At 34.5% G+C, this 12,164-nt stretch overlaps 1 protein-coding gene across 3 annotated transcripts in view; it reads left to right on the forward strand.

Annotated features, from left to right (window-relative positions):
* Positions 1–1,179: 1,179 nt before the first annotated feature.
* Positions 1,180–12,164, forward strand: part of LOC121727706 — a 185,469-nt gene continuing 174,484 nt past the window's right edge. For all 3 annotated transcript variants that reach the window (XM_042115682.1, XM_042115698.1, XM_042115690.1), the window contains exon 1: positions 1,180–1,711. The gene's annotated coding sequence lies outside the window, so the exon portion shown is untranslated. The remainder of the gene's footprint in view (positions 1,712–12,164) is intronic.

Here is a 12,164-nt window from a genome sequence, read left to right on the forward strand (position 1 = left end):
CGTTAGTGGTGGACATTTGGACCACTTCACGTCATTCTCCTTTAACTGTATTTTGTTCAATATTAAACTGACTGTCAGTAGAAAAAAAAAACTATTTTTATATTTTTCCATAACAATAATATTAATTAGTAAGTTTTTACTTGATAGAGTAGTCTGGGCACATTTTAACCAGCCTTTGTTTGTTACCAATTTTTTATAACGCAAATAAAAAAATAGGGGCAGTACAATTTTTTTATGAAGCAAACATTGACAATTATTGGACTTCGATCCCATACAGTAAACTTTTAAGTTTATCGAAATTTGATTATGGTATCGTTACTAAAATTGTAACTTTGCTAACAGTTAAAATAATATATTTTGTAATTTTAAGGAGCTGTCGAAAGATAAAATATGGGGGAAATAGGAGTGACACTTACGAGTTCCATTTTCACCCTCTCGGGTCTCGAAACATTTCTCTTTACTTTTTGATAAGGACGGGATCCTGTCCGTGACAGCAATACAGTACAATGCTTCGCATAAAATTTATTACGAATAAATGCTACTTACGAAATTTCAAAACAGTGTATATTTTAATGCCCTTTTCTTTTTTTCTACAAAAAAGGTTTTTTTTATTATTATTGAAACACATAAACACGACAATAAGATACAACTGTCTACTATTGAGTGCTTTTATGTCTACAAAATGTTATTCTTTGAATCTAGGTAGGTACTAACCAATGTGAAATGTGAATTATTTAATCCCCTCACTATCTACAAAATCGTCTCCCACGCCAAACTGAATTACTCCTAACTTTAGCTTTTACTAAACTTTCACCATAGAAATTCGTACTTATGACTATTAAAATAGGCGTTCAAATCACAAATATTTTTTTATGTGCATTCTACCTGTGCTTACCTCGGATAGGGATTTGCTGGCCAATAAAGAATATAGTTTATTTATTTACATTCTTACATTTTATATTGTTCTAATTTCGCACTCACTTATTTTTATGACTACTTAAAAAATTAATTAGTGTTTCGTTTACAATGGAAACCTAATTACTCATTAATTCTAAATGATATTATTTCAGTTTTATAGACTGATAGGTTTGTGCGTAGAGGCGCGCGCACAAGGAGGTATGCGGCAGGCGGCAGGCGGCGCGGCGGCGTGAGGAGGCGCGGGGTCCTTCGCTGTTCGTTGTTCCGCCATACGCTCGGCGGCGCCCTCACAGTTCAGTCAGTGCTAAACTACGAGGGAATGAGCGCGGTTATGCGGTCGATCTCACCCGGCCGCATCGCTGTCCCGACACACACAACATAGCGGCCCTACGCCGTGTATCGTACGAGGGCATTTTTTAAAATTCCGTAGAACCCTTTTTTTTGTTTTGTCTAACTCACCGAGACCGGCTTCGAACTTGACCTGTGATTGTTTGGGCGAACTGTTAGTGCGCGTGTTGTGCTTTATCGATAATAATATTATAACCTATACGACTTCAAGGGCACGGCGCTCGGACCTTGTGTTTTGAACGTAGTGTTGGGACGTTGTCCCGGGATACTTGCACTGTAAATTTTAGTGGGCGTATTCGAAAGTTTGAAAATCGATCGGGTGACGTGTGTGCGTGGGATTGCGTTTACGTAATCTTTGTTTACCTTGGGAATATGCACTCTACCCGTAGTGTGATGATAATACGCCACCATTGACAACTTTCAAAACAAGCCCGGGATCTTGAAGGTGAGTCTGTGACATCGCATGCTTTGTATTCATGTTTTTTTTGGCCAGAGTATTTTTGTCGTGAAGTTTAAGTGGTAAATAATTTTGCTTCTTTGTTAACACGTCTAGTTTGCTTTGCGATAAGAATAATATTATCTTTACCTGCTAAATATACCCAGAAAGGTACTTATTACTATTATAAACATTTCATTTTCAATAATTCAACGCTTTTAGCAATAAAGTAATAATAATTGAAGTCGTCACTGATATCTTATTAAGAAGAAATATAATTTTATAAAGCTGACAAAATGTTATTAATTTTTAATACTTAATGAAATTAAATTTTTAACTTAAGTAAGTAATTTTTTTATATGGGATATTTTTTATAAAAATAGGAAATATCATAAGAAAAAAATGTTTATCAAATTTTTTAAATATACTAAATAATATAAAACAATATTTCAAATAAAATTTAAAATAACTTTACTTAAGTATAAAAATCTGGCGGCGTGGCGTGACTACGCCTTACGAAGTTCCTGAGTCCTTGCACGAGCGAATGTTGCCAAGTCTCCCCCTTAAGATTTTCCAAAAAAAATCTTCAAAAACCAAAAATATACTTTCGTTATCGTAAATACACTTTCTGCTTTTGTATTTAGTTCCGTTTATTTTGAATTTAGTACTTACATATTATATTAAATAACTTTTATTTTTGTATATTTACCTACGAATATTTTCATTAGTTTTATTTTAATTAGATTTTCAGTAAGTTGTCACTTGTGGATGTAGTGTAGGTTGTTGTAAACGATATCATTACCATTAGGCATTAACCATAGTTTAATGACCTGATAATGAGGTATACCGGTATACGGTATACCCCTCCTTATTTATACTAGGTATGTCATTACTTTATTGTTACTTAAGTAACCACTTACTTAAAGCTTAAGTAATCAATTAATGTTGTACATCAAGGAGGTTTATGTAATAAAGCAGCCGATGTGTATTTTCGTTCATTACGCCAATATTGAGGTTACCATTAATTAAAATAAGTATAAATAATCTTAATTACTTACCTTTCATATTACTCATTTTAAACGAGTTACACAATTTTTATTTTAAGTTATGTTTTCAAACAAAAGGGGTCAGGAGTCAGGTCTCACGCGGAACCGGTTAGCATGGGAAATATGGGAATGTTGTTCTACAATAAAAGGTTAAGCATATTAATGTCAGCGGGTATTCACGCTCAATCGTAAGTGAGGCGCTTTTGTGTCAATATTAGGGATCTATGGGCATTTAAAACGAGCAAGTAAGGGACCAGCCGGTCTTTCAGGAGGTGCATTCATATTTCATGAGCACCGCTCCGAGTCACAATGGCGTCGCGGGGTCGTTGGACGGGCACACTTTGCTTAAAAACTGCATGTATTTTGCGCCGTATGAGCTTATGAGCTTACTCGTTATTAAGTAAAAATTACCCTATTAGCTTTTTTATTATATTGTATATATGTAAGTATACCATTTAGGTTAGCCCTATTTGTTATCGGTTTATCTTTTGGGTATGTGTATCTTTAGCTAATTGAATGCCGAGAAGCTGCTCTAAAAGTAATGCAATGTCCACAATATAAATGGTAAATGGTAAGATAACTGATGAGTTAATAGTAACAATAATTAGTTACATCTTTTGAAATAGAGAACCTAATATTAGGGAAATATGACCATTGACCATATTATCATTTGGTTACAATAATATCATTACTGTGCCTATTCAGTATATTGATACATTCACTTATCATTGACTCGTGAAGGTTATCGTTAGGTTTGTCCAGAACAATACATGACCTACAAGATACGAAAGTGCATACTAGGAACTAGTAGTAATGAATTAACATCGATATCTTCGGTGTTTGACTGACGTTTGTATCTATAATATTGTACAATCTAGCATAAACAGAGTTTGGTTAGTGGGCATTTGAATTTTGGTACGAAATGTCAAAATTAAATGGATCCTGGAGTCTGGACCCATAAACCATTAATAAGTTATCCAGAAATGATGTTTTCTAAATCTGCTGATGATGAATTCCATCGATTTAATTGCACACAATATAAGTTGCTACAGTAGACATAGTTTGAATTATAAAATGATACCTCAAAGACTGTATAAAAACAAACTGTACCAGTTTTATTTCCCCGGAGAAATTACTGTGAATTACAGATGACTACAAGATATAGGCGCGCTATTTGACGTATCATGTAAATCTCGCAGTTCCTGGGAGTGACGTAACGAGAAAACTTTGTAGATAGGCATTGCTCTTTAGTTTAATATTTTGTCAAGAGGTTTCCTCCTTATAGCTTTTTAACTCTCATTTTATTTAGGGATTTTAGCTCACACATTGGCTATGTCAATTCCATCTTGCTAGTAAAAATTAAGGCTTATTCCACTTTTCCCCGTTGAGGATCCTTGTCAACGGCGATTAGTGAATTTTTTGTTCACTAATACCCGTTGACCACAATTTTTGCTTGTAATGGGGATTTGTGAACTAAAAAAGTTCAATAATCCCCATTACTTTAAAAATAAAATACTAATGTAAGAATTAGGTACCTTTTATTTATTATTGGATAAGAACTCACTTATTGGTTTTTATAATCAAATGAAATTAAATTTAAGCCCGATTACTATAATAAAAAAAATACTTAATTTACAAAATACAGAAATCAGAGTCCCAAACGTTGCTATCAACTTTTATATTACCCTGACTATTTTTTATTCAGAGCTCTATCTATATAATATCTATATATATAGCCAATTACATTCATTAAAGGCATTAAAGGCATTTGATGGGCCACGTATTTTTAGTGTCACATAATTTTATTATTATTGTTACTCTAGGTTTCTAAATCCCGACCTTTCGTTGTCCGTATAGCTAGCTGTCGATTTTGTACATATCCAATTTAATTGACTTTGTAAAGGGTAAACGATGTACTTGGAAGATCACAATATTATGTAGGTATAATTATTATATCGTTTTCATAAGATTTAGTTAGTTTTCGCACGATATAAACAAACAAGACGAGGTGATACAAGCGTGAGTCAGTGTGACGCCATCAGGCATCAGCACATTACAGAACACGGAATACTAATTAGGTAGTCTCTACCTAATTGTTAATGATGACTTCATTTTGGTTTCGTATTCTTAACCAAGTAAAAAGTGACTGGGTTACTGTTTACAGCTGTTTAGTATCGTGAAAATTAACATTTAGCATTTACTGTTAAATATATTATGCTACCCATCAACGTGTGTTAAAAGTAAAAAGTGATTAAATCGTTCATTAGTTACTGAGTACCTATACTTGATGGTATTGTGATTAGTCCTTGCAGTTCGTAACAATGTTCCCAGAAAATTATTAAAGCAGTAAAATAAAAGAGAAAATCTATTATTACGTCTTATTTACACTATTGACGACATGACACTTATAGACAGAGGGTGAGCCTACGTATGTTGTCGGATTATATCAAGGTGACGATTAACATTGACTCTACCTAACCCAAAATATAATGTAAGTCCGCCATCTGTCTATAAATATTTTATGTGATGGTACATATCAGCTTATATCTTTAAACGAGCAATCCTTGTATATAATTATATAATTGGAATCTCGGAATCAGCTCCAACGATTTTCATGAAATTTAGTATATAGGGGGTTTCGGGGGCGATAAATCGATCTACTTAGGAATCATTTTTAGAAAATGACATTTTATTCGTGTTTTATCGAATACCGAGCAAAGATCGGTCAAATAGCTAGTCATAGTATAAAATATAATGAAAACATAATATCAAATCTAACACATGAATATTGAATACTTACATAATATTATACATGTAAGTTGTAACATACCTTCAATACTTAGGCGGTACGTGTGAATACTAACTAGTGTGTAGAAATCGGATTATACTAATGAATTAGGAGACAGTTGGTCGTATAAGAGTATAAGATACGAGATTTGTATACAAGTGAGGTCTGCGAGCGTAAGTTTGTTCATTACCGGATAATATAATTGTGCTGTCGCCTGTCGCGAATGGCGGTAATAACAATAGACACAGTTTTTAAGTAGGCAATCTTGAAAATTGCGTCATTAATGTTTATCATCCAATATAATTTTATTTTAGATGACAACTGGCATTAATGGCGCAAATATTGCGAAAGTGTGTCTGTCTGTCTGTTACCTCTTCACGACTAAACCACTGAACCGACTTTGCTGAAATTTGGTACGGAGATAGTTTGAGTCTCGGGAAAGGACATTTTTATCTCGGAAGAATGTACGGTTTCCGCACGATAAACGAATTTTGGCGCAACGGAGTTGCGGGCGACTTCTAGTAGGATACACCTCAAATCTTTACTACCTTGTATAGTTAAATAAGTTAATAAGTATAATATGACTAGCTGTTGCCCGCGACTTCATCCGCGTTAACATAGTATAATAACAAAGATGGATAGTTTTCTCCTTTTTGTTTTTGCGGTTCCTTATACAAAGGGTAAAAACGGACCCTATTTAAGAAAACGTCAAACGCAAACGTCAATAAACTTTCATGTTTCTAACTCAAGAAATGACGGACTTTCATTGAAACTTTCTACCCCAATTTCACCCCCTTGGGGGTAGAATTACCAGAAACACTTAAATACGTATCCATTCATTTTTAATCAGTAGCACAAAAATAAAGTTTCATGTTTCTAACTCAAGAAATGATGGACTTTCATTCAAACTTTCAACTCCAATTTCACCCCCTTGGGGGTAGAATTTCTAAAAACGCTTAAATACCTATCCATTCATTTTTAATCAGCAGTCCAAAAATAAACTTTCATGTTTCTAACTTAAGAAATGACGGACTTTCATTTAAACTTTCAATACCTATTTCACCCCCTTGGGGGTAGAATTTTCAGAAACGCTTAAACACGTATCCAATTATTTTTAATCAGTAACCCAAACATAAAATTTCATGTTTCTAACTCAAGAAATAACGGAGTTTCATTCAAACTTTCAACCCCAATTTCACCCCCATGGGGGTAGAATTTCCAAAAACGCTTAAATACGTATCCATTCATTTTTAATAAGTAACCCAAAAATAAAGTTTCATGTTTCTAACTCAAGAAATGACGGACTTTCATTAAAACTTTCAACCCTTATTTCACCCCCTTCGGGGTAAAATTTTCAAAATTCCTTACTTAGTGTCTACGTAATAAAACAACCCTACTCACCAAATTTCGTGGCTGTAACTTTTACAGTTTTTGCTCAGCGATGATGAATCAGTCAGTCAGGACATGTAATTTTATAAGTATAGATAAAGATAATAGTTATCCATACTTCCATTCTAATATTATAATAGGAAAGTGTGCCTGTCTGTCTGTCTGTCTGTCTGTCTTCACGCCCAAACCGCTGAACCGATTTTGATATAATTTTGGTATGGGGATATTTTGAGACCCGGGAATGGACATAGAATACTTTTTATCCCGGAAAAATGTACGGTTCCGCCGCGATAAATGAATTTTGGCGCAACGGAGTTGCGGGCGTCATTTAGTAACTTATAACACAAAGTTTGAACAATCCCAGTCGCCTAGCGGGTCGCTAATGTGTTGGCTGCAAGGCCTACTTATCTTCGTGCGCTAGCACTCTCGAGGGAGAACAATGCCTTCCCCCTACATTTTCACATACGTGTAATGAGGAAAAAGAAAAGCGTTCCCGTCAAACTTTATTAAAGCGTCAGGAGTGGTAGACGAGGGCCGCTTTAATATAATTAATTACGTAACCACTAAACAAATTTAGAGCTCGCTTGCCCTTTACAGAATTAGATTACTGGAATACGTTTTTTTCTTGTGAATTTGAACCCCAAGTTTATATTGCGGAAGTATTTTAGGTTGGATTGCACCAGAGGCGTGGTTAAAGTTAAAGTTATGGTCAAAGTTCAAAAGTTTAAATCAAAGGTTTTAACCTTTTACCTTTTAAAGGTTAAATTAGCCTTAACTATAACTATTTATAGTTAAGGATAATTTAACTTTAACCTTAACTTTGACCACAGAATTTGACTGAAGACGTTGCTGGTCCGACAAGGCTTCATAAGAACGTTGGCGGGGGCGCTGCTAGTAGAGGAGAACTGTCAAAAATGGCGTTTTTGTATGATGACAGCGTTAATTCCTTTTTTCGCCACGTGCATTCAAAGCCTTGTCGAGCTCGATGGTTATGGTTAAACATGGCGTCTTGATGGCGTCCATTTTTAACTTTAACCAAAGATTTGACATTTTACATTATAGTTAAAGGTATAGTTAAAGTGACAGTTATAGTTAAAGTAAGTTGGTGCAACCCACCCTTAATAACGTAACACTATCATCGCTCTACATTTTCGGATTTCGTATGCTAACATGCGTAACTATGGACGTTATTATTCGTATTATAATATTTAAAAACATTCAATGAGTATTTTAATGGGAAAGTGAACACGTTTACTAATGTTTCGTGTTTTCTACATGCCGCAGAATATTGTCTGACAACAAAGCGAGGTCAACGAGGTACAATTAATTTTATTATATATAATTAGTACACGTAACGAATTAAATATAACAATGCCTGTTTTGTTTGGTCCTCGTATGCGGAGGATAATTATACTTAGAACACGAGGAGACTCAAATATAATGAATATTATATTATACGTAATCTTTGTCCAATTCATCCCTGCCAAAACACAAGTCTGATGCGCGTTAACCACTAAAAAGTCACCACCACCACCAATGGTCGTATATCCTCGTGTTGAGGGCACCTCTTTAACAATCTCCTCCAACATTGAAATACTTGGCGTAACCATATGTTTGCGAAGTCCAGTTGCGATGTCATCTAGAGGGTGTGGCCATTTAGCCTCGAAAAAGCTTGGTGTTCTTAATCGGCAGTCTTCTACCGTGCGTTTTTCGCGTAACTTTCTGCCGCGTACTGTAAAACTCTGAAACGAATTACTGTCACCAGCAGTATTTCCGAACCAATACGACCTGCAAACCTTCAAGAAAAGAGCGTATTCCCTCTTAAAAGGCCGGCAACGCACCTGCAGCTCTTCTGGTGTTGCGAGTGTCCATGGGTGACGGTAGTTGCTATCCATCAGGTGACCCGTTTGCTCGTTTGATATTTAGAACATGAGTTGATCTAGGATTATTCTATTATATTAGTCTGCAAGGTATTATAATAATTTCTACAACATAAAAAACCACAAACTTTGTTGCTGGTATGCTAATTCTTTGAATGATATTAATATGAATTGATCTAGGATTAGTCTATTAGTCTGCAATGTATTGCAATAATTTCTACAACTTAAAAAATAACAAATTTTGTTGCTGGTATGCTAATTCTTTGAATAATATTAATATCAGTGTAAAAATCTTTATTGGCGCTCACATTGTGCATTGTTAAAATTCTTTCACATAACTTAAGTGCATTCTGTAATTAAATTCTACATTATAAATATAAATTAAACAAGTTATTTATACTTACTGAGATTAAACTATTTTTTTTTTAAATTATAACAAAAAATCTATATAAACTAAATAAATAATTATGTCTGTGGGAAAATACGCAATATTTCAGTAGCTGAAGGATTTATGGACTTGAAAAGATTGACGTGGAAGTAAACAAGTTCTTTGTGTTTGTTGTTGAGACGGGAAAAGTTGTAAGAAGTTGGAGCCAGTTGTACGTCTACGTGCAGATTGTAGCTGCTGAGTAAGGCATCGACCACACTGCCAAGCGAAACTTCTACAGAAATGCATGCGCAAATATTATTGTACATACTATCGGTTGGTTGAATTTACTTGATATCTCAATAAAATATTTCTGCAGTGGACTAATGGAATGGAAGATGGAATTGGATGGGAAGATGAGACACTGAAATAGTTCAAGGGTGGCCAGTCGTCAGCGATTGATCGTTTCGATCCATCTATCCACGAAACCCGCACTGTTCATGCCAGCGGGGCTAAAATGGACACATTTAGCAAATCCTCTCAATCAATTCAGCAAATGAATTGTCAAAACTGTCAAACTGACAAATGTCAAATTAGTACAAATTACAAGACATGAATTGCAAGCAGACTTGCATTTTGCGATTTTAGAAAGATGAATCATATTACGATTCATAATAATATGATTCCACAAAGCGACCATTTTAGCCCCGCAGTTCATTTGCGATGGATCTACACGATCGATTTCAAAAAGTGGCATGACAGTGTAAAATCTAATTCTACTTATTATATTAAAAGAATATGCAATTAGGATATCCAAGTAAAATATATGCTATAACAATTGTAATTTACTCAATTTCCTTTTATTCCAGTTTGATTCATTTGCATTTATGCAAAATTGTTTTTATTTTGCATATTGGTATATAAATCACGTTTACATGCAGCAACTTATTTTGCAAAACATCAAAACGTTAAATGCCAAAGATTTTTTGGTATGAGTCCGTCCAATTCACTTAGTCAGAAATTGTGAATTCGGTTTTGGCAGTTAATAATCATTTTTAGGTTAGAAAATGGTTTCTTCAGAGGACCTAGCCCGTATAATAGACAAAGATTTGTACGTGGGTCTTCGAAATGTGAGAATACATATATATGAGAATCCGGAATGAGAATGAGAAATGGAGTTGTACAAGAGCTCCACGCCGCCGCCACTGTAGAGTACCTATGCAGCTAATTTGTTACTCATATTTTTCTTGGCCACTTAAAATAAGAGATTGGAGAAATGAGTGCGTTTGTAAGTAGTGTATATTATGTATATGAATAAGTTAGCGCTCGTCTCCGTATCAGGTTTCCACAAACGAGGTCGAGGTGAGACTGATTACTTTCATTAACGCATGACTTGAGACCTACGCGAAGGAGCCGCCGTACATATATTATTATATACCGCATATATAGTATTAAATACCGCAACCCAATCTATATACGCTAATGGTGCGTATCTATTACGAACTACACTAATGATTCCAAATTAAACCAGACAAATTAAATCGCCATAAACATCATCGTAATCGGCGTTGAGCCTGACTTTCCTGATGAATGAGCTAATATTATTTTATTTGTTTTTCTCTGCTACTTTGCTGTAATAAAGCTGTAATAAATAATAATTTAATGCACTGACCGAGAGACTTAAAACGAAATATAACTACTTATAGTAAATGACTTTTGGCGAAACCAATCATGTATTTAAAGCCATAAGGCAATAGAGTAGCAATGTCTTACAAAATATTCTCAGAAATGCGTAACCACTTTTTTGTTCAAAAGACAATGTCAAGTCATATATTCGTTATGTCATTATGTATGTGAGATATGCCTGCAGGCATCTTCGAAGTGGCAACGCGTTGCTACCGTAAACTTCCAATCTAGTTACGTTAGTAACATAGAATATCATTGCCATAAGGTGTCAGCAATGTTGAAACCATGAAATACTCGTCGGTTTTAACTTTTAGGTAAAAGCGGGTTGTAAATATTATCACATCATATAGATAGAGGTAGAGTATCAGAGCGGAACTGGGCGCAGTCAAGCGTCCGTCAAGGTCATTGTTAATATTCACGTAATTCTAATTGCTCAGTGCTCTGTTAAAATAACCCCTTGCCCCATGGAGTTTCATGGAACACTTATTTTATGGCTTCTTCATAATGGAAAATTTATTCAATGTCATCGACTTAATGATTTGTCGACTTAAATAAGCATTGTTTTTCTGTTTTTTTTTTGCTAAGAAGTTACAGCTAAAAATATTATAATATAGGTGATTACTGAAACAAAAGAGTAAAGGACCACAATTTACCGTAACAATGTTAATAGCAAATAACAATAACAAATGTGATCTCTGCTGCGATAAATGTACTATTTTACGGCAATAAAACTACAATTTATTGCTATCATCGAAACCTTTCACGTTTGAGATGTGAAAGCGAGCAACACAGAAACAGAGTTAGCTGCTGCAGCTGGTTAAAGTTTAGACTTTGCAGAAAACCGACCATGACGCCACAAAATAGCGCCATTTTATTGCTATAATAGCTGTTTATAACTTTATAGATTCATTGTCATTCTGTTCAGCTTGAATAGTTCAATTTAATACAAGATAAAGATTTGAGAAACAACACCACTAGGGCACACTATGGTCTGGGAGCAACTAAATTAATTTATTCCGAATGTTTGTAAGGAGACGTGTGTTTATTTATTTTGCATTTTAAAATGTTGTTAGTATTTTTTAACTTGAAAACGTAAGTCGAAACACTGGAAATTATGTAATACATAATATTTTAATGAATCTTGTTTTAAAAGTGGAAAAAATATTTTATTTTAGCTAACAGTAGTTTCAACGACTAGCTAGAATTACTCGTTCGTGTATATTTTCGTGTATATTTCAGAAAAATGCCATAAAAAAGTGAAATCTTAATGTCGATGACTAAAATCTTGCGTAATATCACGCTCAGG

The sequence above is a fragment of the Aricia agestis genome, chromosome 1, assembly GCF_905147365.1.
Source record: "Aricia agestis chromosome 1, ilAriAges1.1, whole genome shotgun sequence".
Lineage (NCBI taxonomy): Eukaryota > Metazoa > Arthropoda > Insecta > Lepidoptera > Lycaenidae > Aricia > Aricia agestis.